Below are 13,633 nucleotides of genomic sequence, written 5' to 3'. Positions count from 1 at the left end.
TTTCAGAGTAGCAGCCGTGTTAGTCTGTATCTGCAAAAAGAACAGGAGTACTGGTGGCCCCTTAGAGACTAACAAATTCATTTGAGCATAAGCTTTCGTGAGCTACAGCATCCAATGAAGTGAGCTGTAGCTCACGAAAACTTATGCTCAAATAAATTTGTTAGCCTCTAAGGTGCCACAGATACTCCTTTTCAAATTGGAAAGTGATGCATGCCAATACTTATTATATTGTTCCTTGATTCTTTGTAAATGTGCATTTAATCTTCATATTACATATCTAAACCCCGAAGAAGGTGTCACAAGCTTAATAGGCATATTTAAATGTAATGTATGTCACTTATGCATTTTTGATGTCTACCAAGCAAAAGATGAAAGCACCTCAGAGCCAAAACCAGTGGTAGACATATACAGCACTGTAATATTTGATGTCCACAACACAAATCTCACTTTCAGATAGTAAAAACTAGGTTTTATCCCATGGTTCTGTGGCCTTGGTTTCAGAAGTGCTCAGTATCTGCCGATCTCCTTGAGTCCAGGTGGATATGTGGATTCTCAGCACAATGCAAAATCAGTCTTTGGCAGGCTGCACGTCAAAACTATGACCTATGCCTATTTAAAATGTGTGAAAATTCCCCAGCAACTTTTACAGCATGTTAACCAATAGGCTTGCAGAACACAAGTAAACCAGTTAGCTTAAAGATGGTTGGTTGAGACACTACTACTAATGATGCAACTCTGTCACCTAACACTGAGCTGTAAGAGATGGGTCCAGTAGCTTGTTAACATAGTATCATGTTTCAAAGTTATTTCAGATTTGTGCAGGAAGCTTGTGCTATTTTAAATGTTATAAAAATCATTCTGAAAAATAAAAATCAAACGACAACTCTTTCTGAAAAATGCCACTGTTTTCCATGTGCCTGAATCACCACGACAGGGATCTTTTTCAAGCTGATGTGGTTGTTAACAATGCTGTCTGTCCTGGACAATGAAAATCATTGCACTTGTGGATCAAGTCAGACATCATATAACATTTTTATTTGAATTTCTATCAGTGGGAAAGATTCTGTTTATTAAAATGTAATAAACAACCCCCTTGTCTGTTCTTCTGTTACCAACTTCCACTTACATTCAATGCAAAAGATTTGAGCTCATTTCGCCTTCCTGATGATACTGACACACACACATCTACGCAATTCTTCTCTGAGTCGTTGTAACTAATTGCCTTGCATCTCAGTGCCACTATTATCATTACTAACCTCCCTTATTAATTTCATAGTGCGATATTTGAAGGCTGCTACTAGTGTCTCTCTATACTTGTCCTGATCATGCTTATTGCTCAAGTGAAGGTGGTAATTTTAAACTTTGAAAAATGGAGTTTCTTGCCACCTTGTGGTGCAGTAACTCCTTGGCCACAACCCTGAAGGGATGGTGTAGAATAAACACCATTGCCCCTAACCTAAGGCATATTCTCTAAGATCATCTGCTCACATACTATTGTTCTACAGCAAGAATAGAGCCCTAATTGCATGTCCGATATTTTAAAGGTGAAATTTAAAGTCCCCTAGGGAAAATCCATCATAAAATAGCTTACGTATAAGTGCCACTTATATGAAAAAAAGTTTATTCACAGATTTTGGAATGCAAGATTTGTATAGAGAAGATTATTCTGGGTAGGTTTTATTTGTATGGCTAGAAAATAATTTGTAGGAGTTGGATCAAACTTTAGAAAATAAACAGTGACATTTGAGAAGCTTTCTGCCTATGGCATATTCAAAAATCTGTAGAAATGTCTGAAGCATGATGGCTTGATCCAGAATTTAAACTGTTCCTAAGCAACCTCCCACTCTGGCTGCATTTTGCTAGGTCTGGTATCTCACTTACTAATAAGTCAGGCTTTTTAAGCATAGACAGCCAAGCAAGACCAACTGTTAAATCAGAGTATCAGAGAGGTAGCCGTGTTAGTCTGGATCTGTAAAAGCAGCAGAGTCCTGTGGCACCTTATAGACTAACAGACATATTGGAGCGTGAGCTTTCGTGGGTGAATACCCATTTCGTCTGATTGTTAAATCAGAGAGACACAATACATCTTCTGCTCCTTGTTGTCTGCCAAGTGTATAGATATTCAAAGACCTGGAATTGATAAAGTTCATTAGAAAAGATTAATGGTTCACTTGGGAACAATTCCAGAAGGGAACTGAGCTGAACGTGTAGGTCAGGGAGCTATGAAAGATTAAAAAATATAATTTAATGACTTTTCTTAATATATCATTAAAAATCAGACACTAATAGATTGCATACCTGTTATGGGCCTCACTGAAGTTGCTTTGGGTTTTAGTAATCGGAGGAATAGTCTGTTGTGAAAATTGGCTTCCTTTCCTCTGCATGCACCTCCTTGGAACAATCCTCAATTGAACTCATCAGAATCTGAAGCATGTAAGATGAACAGCACATTTTGCAGTGTAGAAGGATCTTCACTGAAGGTTCATCCAACCCACTTTTTTTTGTAGGGTTCTAGATGAATCCAGTCACGACCCCACCAAAGAACTGGAGAATAGCAGACTGAGGTGAGAGAGAGTGAGAAGTGTTATGGGCAAAGTAGCATTAACCACAGTGACTGCCTAGAGTATTGAACACAATGTCCTTGTGTTTCTCGTATTTGATGGGGGTCCACATCCTGAAAGAAATCTCTCCTAAACCCCCTTTTCAAACTACACCCCAGCCTCACCAAGCTCAACTCCAGAAGCAAGCTGCCTGAAGACCAGGACTCACCTACTCAAAGAGGTGCCAGATCCTGGCAGAACAGATACAAAACCTGAAGACATATCTCCAGTGCTGTGGTGATCAATACCCTCCACAACACACCTTTCAAGATCCAACATCTGGTGTACCTCATCCAGTGCACTAAATAGCCCAATAATAACAATATAGGTGAAACCAGACAATCAGTGTGCTCTCTAATGAACTCACACAGGAAATCAATAAAAGACAAAAGCACCATCTCACCCATGGGCAAAAACTTTTCACATAACAATCACTCTGTGGCTGACTTATCAGTCTGCATTCTCAAAGGAAACCTGAACAAGTTTCAAAAGATGAGTCTGGGAACTTAAGTTCATAACTTTCTTAAACACTAAAAATAATGGTCTTAACAACAACATTGAATTTATGGCTTATTACAATAATCTGTAACCCATTAACCCTCCCTTTGCTGTCCTACGATTGCAGAGATGTTAACAGGCCACTTCACCTTGGATGGTCTCTTACAACATGACTTACATAACTACTTACGCTAAACAATCTGTTCCATCTTGTATTTAGCTGTGACACTCAGGACTTTTCCCAGACCTGAAGAAGAGCTCAGTGTAAGCTCAAAAGCTTGTCTCTCACACCAACAGAAGTTGGTCCAATACAAGATATTACCTCGCCCACCTTGTCTCTTTAAGACTAAATTGTGCTTTTAGGCACAGCCCTGAGCACTGAATGGAACATGAGCCATGCTGTTCCCGTGGCAGCCTGGAAGGCAGTGTGACTCCAAGTATCGGGGTAGCTGTGTTAGTCTGTATTCACAAAAACAACAAGGAGTCTGGTAGCACCTTAAAGACTAACAGATTTATTTGGGCATAAGCTTTCATGGGTAAAAAACCCACTTCTTCAGATGCATGGAGTGAGAATTACAGCTGCGGGCATAAATATACTGACACATGAAGAGAAGGGAGTTACCTTACAAGTGGAGAACCAGTGTTGACAGGGCCAATTCGATCAGGGTGGATGTGGGCCACTCCCAATAATTGATGAGGTGGTATCAATACCAAAAGAGGAAAAATTGCTTGTGTAGTGAGCCAGCTGCTCCCAGTCCCTATTCAAGCCCAAATTGATGGTGTTAAATTTGCAAAATGAATTGTAGCTCTGAAGTTTCTCTTTGAATTCTGTATCTGAAGTTTTTTTGTTGAAGTACGGCTACTTTTAAATCTGTTATAGAATGTCTAGGGAGATTGAGATGTTCTCCTAGTGGCTTTTGTATGTTACCGTTCCTGATGTCTGATTTGTGTCCATTTATTCTTTTACATAGAGACTGTCCGGTTTGGCCAATGTACATGGCAGAGGGGCATAGCTGGCACATGATGGCATCTATCACATTGGTAGATGTGCAGGTGAATGAGCCCCTGATGGTGTGACTGATGTGGTTGGGTCCTCTGATGGTGTCACTAGAGTAGATATGGGGACAAAGTAGGCAACGGGTTTTGTTGCAAGGATAAGTTCCTGGGTTAGTGGTTCTGTTGTGTGGTTGCTGGTGAGTATTTGCTTCAGGTTGGGGGGCTGTCTGTAAGCAAGGACTGGCCTGCCTCCCAAGGTCTGTGAGAGTGAGGGATCATTTTCCAGGATAGGTTGTAGATCATTGATGATGCGCCGGAGAGGTTTTAGCTGGGGGCTGTATGTGATGGCCAGTGGTGTTCTGTTATTTTCCTTGTTGGGCCTGTCCTGTAGTAGGTGACTTCTGAGTACCCGTCTCGCTCTGTCAGTCTGTTTCCTCACTTTTCCAGATGGTTTTAAGAATGCTTGATAAAGATCTTATAGGTGTTTGTCTCTGTCTGAGGGATTGGAGCAAATTTGGTTATATCTTAGGGCTTGGCTGTAGACAATGGATCGGGTGATGTGTCCTGGATGGAAGCTGGAGGCATGTAGGTAAGTATAGCAGTCAGTAAGTTTCCAATATAGGGTGGTGTTTATGTGACTATCGCTTATTTGCACTGTAGTGTCCAAGAAGTGGATCTCTTGTGTGGACTGGTCCAGGCTGAGATTGATGGTGGGATGGAAATTGTTGAAATCGAGGTAGAATTCTTCAGGGGCCTGTTCCCATGGGTCCATATGATGAAGATGTCATCAATGTAGAGCAGGTAGAGGAGGGGTGCTAGGGGATGAGAGCTGAGGAAGCGTTGTTCTAAGTCCGCCATAAAAATGTTGGCATACTGTGGGGCCATGCGGGTACCCGTAGCAGGGCCGCTGACTTGAAGATATAAGTTGTGTCCAAATCTAAAGTGGTTGTGGGTGAGGACAAAGTCACAAAGCTCAGCACCAGGTGTGCCGTGGCCTCATCAGCGATACTGTTCCTGACAGCTTGTAGTCCATCCTTGCGTGGCATATTGGTGTAGATGGCTTCTACATCCATGGTGGCCAGGATGGTGTTATCAGGAAGATCACCGATGCATTGTAGTTTCCTCGGTAAGTCGATGGTGTCTTGAAGATAGCTGGGAGTGCTGGTAGCGTAGGGCCTGAGGAGAGAGTCCAAATAGCCAGATAATCCTACTGTCAGGGTGCCAATGCCTGAGATGATGGGGCGCCCAGGATTTCCAGGTTTATGGATCTTGGGTAGCAGATAGAAGACCCCTGCTCGGGGCTCTACGGGTGTGTCTGTGCAGATTTGTTCCTGTGCTATAGCAGATATAGATATAGCAGACTCCAGAGATACCTCTGGGAGGAACAGGTCCCTCCGTTGCTTCCCCTTGATCCTGGAGCACTAGCAGTTTTCTAGCAATAGTAATTAATTCATAAACCTCATAAGTATCTATCTGACTCTCACATTATCACTCACAATTAGCTTTGGGCTCCTGGGGGGACTCTGCTGTATTTCACACTCTGCAAAGGATTTGCAAATGTGGTTGAACCTTGCAGGGATCAGATTTCCCAGAAGATCCCATATGTGTATCCACTGGGCACTGAAGTAGACATCCTGCTGCTTATAATACATCCAAATACAATTCTCAGAGGCACACGGTGTCTTTATCAATATCATCCTCTGATGCATGTCTGACTTTAAAGGGGAAACTCTGCTGCAACAGGAGATGGGTGTAGATGACTCCATCAGCAGGATGGACCCCGGTGAAGTATCACAGTGTCCCCACTGCTTAGGGGGCCCTTTTCTGCAATGGGAAGTACAGTCCTTCAGAAGCGGTGTCACATCTAAGGGCTTTTATCACCCGTAACAAATACACGATCTCAAAGCACTTTTCACAACTGTCATGGCAATATCCAATGTGCCTTAGCTGGCGTCTACTTTGGAGGTTACATTCTGCCTCTAAATTCCTTCTGCAGTTTTCTATATATGGATTCTTCTCTTCTTTTAAGCTCTTGTGCATGGTTGCTATTGCTGGTAGAGGGATTTTTGGGGCCTTGAATTTGAACAGCAACTCATCCTGACCCTGGCATTTTGCATTGGCAACTCTTTACTTCAGTTTCCCCAAGTGTAAAATGGGTACAGTAATGCCTACCACCCTGCCTCTTAGTTCTGTGGGAAGGATTAACTGCTTAACAGCACCTTGAAAATTACAGGGACAGATATTGAGCTTGAGAAAATCAGTGTGGATACAGACCAGCTTAGGATCTGATCACATAATGTAGTCTACAGATACTTCTATGTATATAATATAAAAATATTTTTAAATGAAGCTTTTTAGTCCCTCTAAAGGATGGCTAGTAACTAGACACATTCCTAGTTTTACAAACTATTTCACTGATCTCTGAGAATAATGAGATATGTGTATTTGCTATGTAAGTTTCACTATTAGAAAAAGCCAACCATTAAGGAAAATAAAAAACACTTACAAAATTTTATTCTGCAAGAAGCACATAATTAAATTAAATTTAGCTCAGAGGAATTAATCCAGACATTTAAATCCCTCTGCCAACTCCTTAGAAATCCCATATGTACTGCTTTTAAAGGTCCATTTTTTTTTTTAATGTTTTTCCTCAGTCAAAATGATCCTTTCATTGTTGTGCTACACTGCTCTCTGCTGGCACCATGCTGGGAGTTTCTGTAATATTACAGCTAAATAATGATAATGACCTGCAGCCTTGATCCCACCGATTCTCACCAGCCCAGCAGGGTGTGCTGGTTGGTAGTCAGATGTGTAGATACAATAGAGCACTGCAGGAAGGGTTATTACTTGTTTCAGAGTCAGGCTCCCAAAAGGGCTGAGCTTTTTAAAAAGAATAAATTTGTGGGTGCTTTTTATTTGCCTTCTGTTTTTTGAGCATTTAGGTGGCCACATATTCAAGCTCTTCGCTGCAAGCAGAAGGGCTAGAAACGTCCTCTGTTTCCATGAAAGTGGAGAGTCTCACTCGGCACGACTCCAGATATTGTACCACTCATAAAAATATCAGGGTTGGCAACCATGTTGGTGATTCGTCAGTCTGGGTTAGCACTAAAGCAACCCCCCACTCTGATGGTAAGGGCACTGTCTGTCCACTCTCTTTAGCTGATTCAAGGTGCCTTCATCTTAGCAGGTAAAGGCCATTCTCTTGTTGTTCGGGGTGCTGTTTAGCAGTAGCAGCAGCAGCTGCATCTTTAAGGCAAATCCCAAAGCGACGTAGCCTCCTTGCAGATCGAGCGTGTCCCCGGAGATTGATTTCTAGCTAGGTCCTTAAGACAGTATGGCTGGATGTTCACTCTATGTCTGTCCTTGCCAATCTTATCACAGCACCATCTGATCACGGACTGTATAGCGGAATTCTTTGGTAAACATGCTTTACTATAATTTTGTTGGTCTTCCATCTGAGCAGTAAATGTTTCTCAGCTGAAATGTAAAACTCTGATCCTGGTTTCTGGTGGCTTCTAAATATCCCATAGCACATCGAACATTCCAAATTCCCTACCTACAATTTTCCTGTTTTAAAATACCTTCCTTTAGCTCCAGGTCAACAACCCCCCAGAAACTTCTGTGGACCTGCTCTCTTGTACGCTGGCTGCTATTTCTATTGGTCTCCGAATACTGAAATGATTTAGGATTTTTCTACATTAGAGATTTTTGCAACCACATCACTACACAGATGTGCAATGTGTAATATCCAGTGTAATGTGCAGCACTGAAGTAACTTACCCACTTTGAAGTCAGGGTAAGTCACATGAGTGTGGGAGTTTGCATCCATGTAACTCCTTAATGTAGATAAACCCTGAGAGACTGTGCTCTGCACATACCTCTCCAGCTCAAGTTTGCAGGCTCTGGCAAGGGTCAGCGCGTGCAGGGATTGGACCCGGTGCTGTGAATAGACAAAGGACTGTAGTCTTCAAGACTATCAAACCAGCAACTTTCACCAGCCATTTTAATTAAGGAAAGCACCCCCCTACCACACACACAGAGACACAACCAAACACAGAGATTGTTTAGAGTAAGCTGCCATCATGTTGGGAGTACAGGAATAAAAACTGCTCAGGGGAGGGGGACCTATAGGGCCAGGAGAGTAATTTATACCAGTGCCCAATTTCAGAATGATGATTGAGATGACAATATTTTTCCCTAATATGCAAGATTTCCTGAGTCCTGTTATTAGCGTCTCGGGGACTATGATTGGAACAGGAATGCTCAGCTGCCTGCCACTGTCCACTGTCTTCTTTCCAAATCACGTCTTCATCCTGCATGTCATGCTGGGCTTCATTGCTCCAGAACATGGAGACCCTTGGACTGTGTGCCTGTAATGCCTCCATATTTCCTGCTGCTTGCTTGAGATCACGTGCACATACTGTCTGCTGAGCCTAAAGCATTGCCCTTAAAGATGGGACCCAGGTACAGCATTCAGACCCAGACCTGAATTTCTCCGCATTTCAGAGTGTAGTATAGATCCTGGGGTGTGGAAAGAAATGTTTTTTCCTATTACACATAAAGCCACACAAGTTGTATACAGTGGGGCAGAGGGTTGTGTGTTTCCTTCAGTATTTCTACTTCCATCCACAACCCACAAGTGTAAAAAGTACAGGGGGTCTGAAGTTAGAGAAAATTAGACGTTTAACCAGACTCTTGTGAACCTCAAAGTTTTGGGGGTTGATTCTATTCTCTACAGGTTCTTCTCCTCAGTGTGGTATCTGAGTATCTTCCAGTTGTGTAGTGAACAATGTGACTAACACCTGTCCTGTGCGGTGCATTCTTTCAGCCTCTCCCTGGGGGGAGGACTGTGTGAGCAGTGTAGGGTTTGATTTGTTTTTTTTAATGTCCACACATCTCTGTGTTTATGTAAGAGAACACAAGTCAAAGATGTGCACCTGGCACTTGGAGCATGGGGTGGGGAGGTTTGGGATGGTCCTTAGTTCCTCTGGGAATTTGTTCTTCATTCAAGTTCTGGCACAGATTCACCAGTGTGTGTTAGTGGGAGACGGGTTCTAGTTATTTTCCAGATGGCTTTGACTGTTCCTAGTAGAAATCCTCTTGATAAAGAGAGCAGTTGCTTTATCAGTAGTGATATTTCTTGCTAACTGATGCTGCCATCCAATTACACATTTTGCTAATTCAAATTCAGATTGGCTTCCAGGAGAAACTGCTATCAACAACAAAATAAGAATTCCACTGAGGTTCCTTACTAGCAAATTACTGCATTCATCATACATATTGATAATAACCAAAGCTGTGAGGGGCTTTGGCCTAATTATCAGACTAATTAAAAACAATTCTGTATTCTGATGATTAGAAAATCAGTCAGCTGTAAGAAAACACAATTTTGGAGTGGTGTCTCTTTTGTTGCAAAATTGCAAAGCTTTAAATATGGTTGATGGATGATTCTCACAGCAATCTATAAAACCCTGTTTCCCGCAGTCTCATCACTGGAGAGCCCTGTTGATGGGGATTCAGTGTTCCAACTTGGGAATTTAATATGACACACAAATTCTGCATTTGGGCACTTAACACTTAATCACTTTAAATGAGTAATAGTGTAGATTTTCTATTAGGGTCTGGACCTGATATGCAGAAGTTTAGGCATGAAAATGCATCCATAAAACTGTGCTCACAATTGTGTGTCTCATTTGCAGCACAAATATCATAATTTGGGCTTGCAGCTGTGGTCACAGTGCATGTAAAATTACCACCTGTGTCTAACTCTTCATTTGAGCATGCAGTAGTTGTGATTCCATATATGCACAAACTTCTGAGCCCACTATAAATTAGCCTGTATAAAACGGGGTTTGTGGTGAATTTCTTGTGTTCTCCCCTGATAGGTTTGCCCTTTGTGGTTCCCATGATGCCGCAGAAATAATAGTGCAATAGAAATAAATGATAAGTAAAGCACTCGGAGATCCACTAACACGGAGACTGTGGAAGTGCAAAGCATTAAAATTGCTGGGTCAATTCTTAAGAGATGCCAACCTCCTGACCATCTCACTGGCTTCAATGGTAGATGCAGGTTCTTAGCAACTGCTGAGGTGTTGACCTGAATCACTTATTTTCCTGAACCCTGGAAAGTGAGTTTAGCTTGTTTTAAAGCAACTAAGGGGTAATGGTGCTGGGATTGTGCTCTGGAGACATCTAGCTTCATTTCAATTCTTTTCTTTTGCACCCAAAGACAAAAAATCTTGCTGCCCTGTTGCTCGTCTCCCTGGCAACATGTAGAAGGTGTTTCTCTGTTTTCTTTCCTCCTCTCAAGATCCACGGAAATGTTTCCTGGCAGATCCTCAGCTGGTGTAAATCAGCACAGCTCTGTTGTCTTTGCAGGAGCTGCACACTAGAAAACATGACCCCAATTATCCATACAAATGATGGGGTTTAAAAGATCTGTTACCCCTCAAGAAAGAGACCTTGGAGTCTTTGCGAAATGTTCTCTGAAAACATCTGCTCAATGTCCGCGGCAGTCAAAAAAGCGAATAGAATGTCAGATACTATTAGGAAAGGAAGAGATAATTAGTCAGAAAATATCATAATGTCTCTATATTAGAGGTGGCCAACCTGAGCTTGAGAAGGAGCCAGAATTTACCAGTGTACATTGCCAAAGAGCCACAGGAATACGTCAGCAGCCCCTCATCAACTCCGCCCCACTCCCAGCGCCTCCCACCCACCAGCAGCCCCACTGATCAGCACCTCCCGCTCCCTTCCCGCACCTCCCCATCAGCTGTTTCGTGGTGTGCAGGAGGCTCTGGGGGGGAGGAGCGAGGGCACGGCCGGCTCAGGGGAGGAGGCGGGAAGGGGTGGAGTGGGGGCAGGGCCTGTGGCAGAGCCAGGGGTTGAGCACTGAGCACCCCGCGGCACATTGGAAATTTGGCGCCTGTAGCTCCAGCCCCAGAGTCGGTGCCTTTACAAGGAGCCGCATATTAACTTCTGAAGAGCCGCATGTGACTCTGGAGCCACAGGTTGGCCACCCTTGTTCTATATAAATCCATGGTACACTCACACTTTGAATACTGCGGGCAGTTCTGGTTACCTCATTTCAAAATAGGTATATTAGAATTGGGAAAAGTACAGAGAAGAACAACAAAAATGACAAGGGGTCTGGAACAGCTTCCCTACGGTGAGAGGTTAAAAAGATTGTGACTGTTCATCTTAGAAAAGAGATGAGCAAGGGGGGGGGGGTATGAGAGAGGTCTACAAAATCATGATGGGTGTGCAGAAAGTGAACAGGGAAGTGTTATTTACTCCTTCACATAACACAAGAACAAGGGGGTCACCCAATGAAATGAATAAGCAGCAGGTTAAAATAAACGTAAGGAAGCACTTCTTCACACAGCGCAGTCAACCTGTGGAATTCATTGCCAGGGGATGGTGTGAAGCCTGAAAGTGTAACAGGGTTCAAAAAAGAATTAGACAAGTTCATGTAAGATAGGTCCATCAATGGCTATTAGCCAAGATGGTCGGGGATGCAATTTCATGCTCTGGGTGTTCCTAAACTTCAGACTGCCAGAAACTGGGACTAGATGACAGGGGATGGATCACTTGATTAAATTGCCCTGTTTTGTTCATCCCCTCTGAAGCATCTGGCACTGGCCACTGTCAGAAGACAGGATACTGGCTTAGATGGACCACTGGTTTGACCCACTATGGCCTCTCTTATGTTCTAATTCATGCCTCTGCAGAACCACTGGTTTTCTTTTAACAACTGCTAGTTTTATTCAAATCCATTTACCACGCAGTGAGTGACCCTGAATTGAATAGCCTATTTTCCCAGAATTCTAAGGTGCCAGGTTAAGAGGCACCTTCTTGATAAATTCATTTCACAGGAAAGCACATGTGGAAACTTCTATTCCTCTTGCCCCCCCCCCCCCCGGATTATTGATGTTGTTCTCAATACTTCTCTGAAGGCCAAACTCTGAATGCAGATGGTGCAGGGGAAACTCGATGGCTCTTGTCTACCGCGTTTAAATAGAGCCATTCTGCTTGTTTCTTTGCTTGATCAGCTTTCTTTGATGGCTATTTCTAACACTCCCTCAGTATATTCGTACTCCTTCTAACGCTGCTATCATGATCTTTGCATTGTTTCCCATTCTGAACACAGTAAATACCACACAAAAGCTAAAGATCGCAGTGCAGGAAGTGCTGATTATTTTTCTCAAGTTGCTTACTTTTAAACCATGTTTACAAGGCAACCAAGTCATTCTGAGCAGTAAACTTTTAAAAACATTTTACTCACATTTAATTGTCATGAAATTAACCAAATGCTGGCTGCCTTAATGCCCAGGCACGGAGGCACTCCAGCCATCAGTCTGACAGGGTAGAATCAATGCCAATTCCCCAGCAAGCAAGGGGAGTGGTTATCGATTCAGTCAAGAGGAGGAACTCTTATCACCCCAGTGAAAAAAGAGGGGAAGCTGCTCCTCCAAGCCAGGGAGAGGAGGGGAGCTGAAACCCAAGCTGGGGAGGTATGTTTCCTGTGGCGTATAGTAGCTTGCTTTGAATTACGGTTATAAAGAGTTGCTCCTGATAAAAGACCTTGCTGCTCTGTCCAATTTCTTCTGAGTTGCCCCACCAGCTTCCTTAAGGCATTTTGTATGGTGCTCATCAATGTGATATCTGAGTGTCCTATTCCCTTTTGCCCAGGTTGTCCCCTACTTAATCAGGGTCTTGGCTTACAAGACTGTTTCCTGAATGGGGCATTTTGTTGGCCAGTGTGGGACTGGGGCTAAAGCATTGATCAGTGTCATGCAGATTGTATTTTTTATCCATCTGTGCAGGAAAAATGCAGTAGAATTAAAGTGAGGTGCCCAGATTAACTGACTGCAATGTTTCCAGGGCAGAGACATAAACTGAATCCCGAACACTTGCCCCTCTGCTAGACTATGTCCCCCTTTCATACAAATCTTATGTATACTGCAAGCTTATTATTAATTGTTTATATGCTAGTAGCTCGTTGAGGCCCCAGCCAAGACTGGTATCCCATTGTATGAGGCACTGTACACCCACCTAATAAGAGACAGTCCCTGCCTCAAAGAACTTGTGATCTAAACAAACAAGAAAAAGGAGGTATTTTACAGGTGGGAAACTGAGGCCCAGACACAAGTGACTTGCCCAAGGGCACAAAGGAAACCTGTAGAAAAGATGGGAAATTAGTCCACATTTCTTGAATCCCAATCCAGTGTCTTAACTAGAAAACTATCATTCCTTTGCTGTTATAGAATTTCTGGGTAAGCTCTGATTTGTTATTTTTCTTTACGGAAATGAATTTTAAACTACTAAATGCATGAACAGATTTAAAAATAATAAGACCAGAATGGGAATTATGGTGAAGAGCTGAGGAGTGAATGCAACAGAGCTAAATGACCATTAATAATGATGAAAAAGTACAGATGATCTTTTTCCTTAAAACTAAGGTGAAGGATAGGAACAGAATATGAAAACTGGCCGTTCTTTTGTTTCAGCGGGAGTTTTGCATGATCAAGGAGTGTACA

The sequence above is a fragment of the Chelonia mydas genome, chromosome 21 (genome assembly GCF_015237465.2).
Source record: "Chelonia mydas isolate rCheMyd1 chromosome 21, rCheMyd1.pri.v2, whole genome shotgun sequence".
NCBI lineage: Eukaryota > Metazoa > Chordata > Testudines > Cheloniidae > Chelonia > Chelonia mydas.
Note: the sequence above shows the minus strand (reverse complement) of the source record.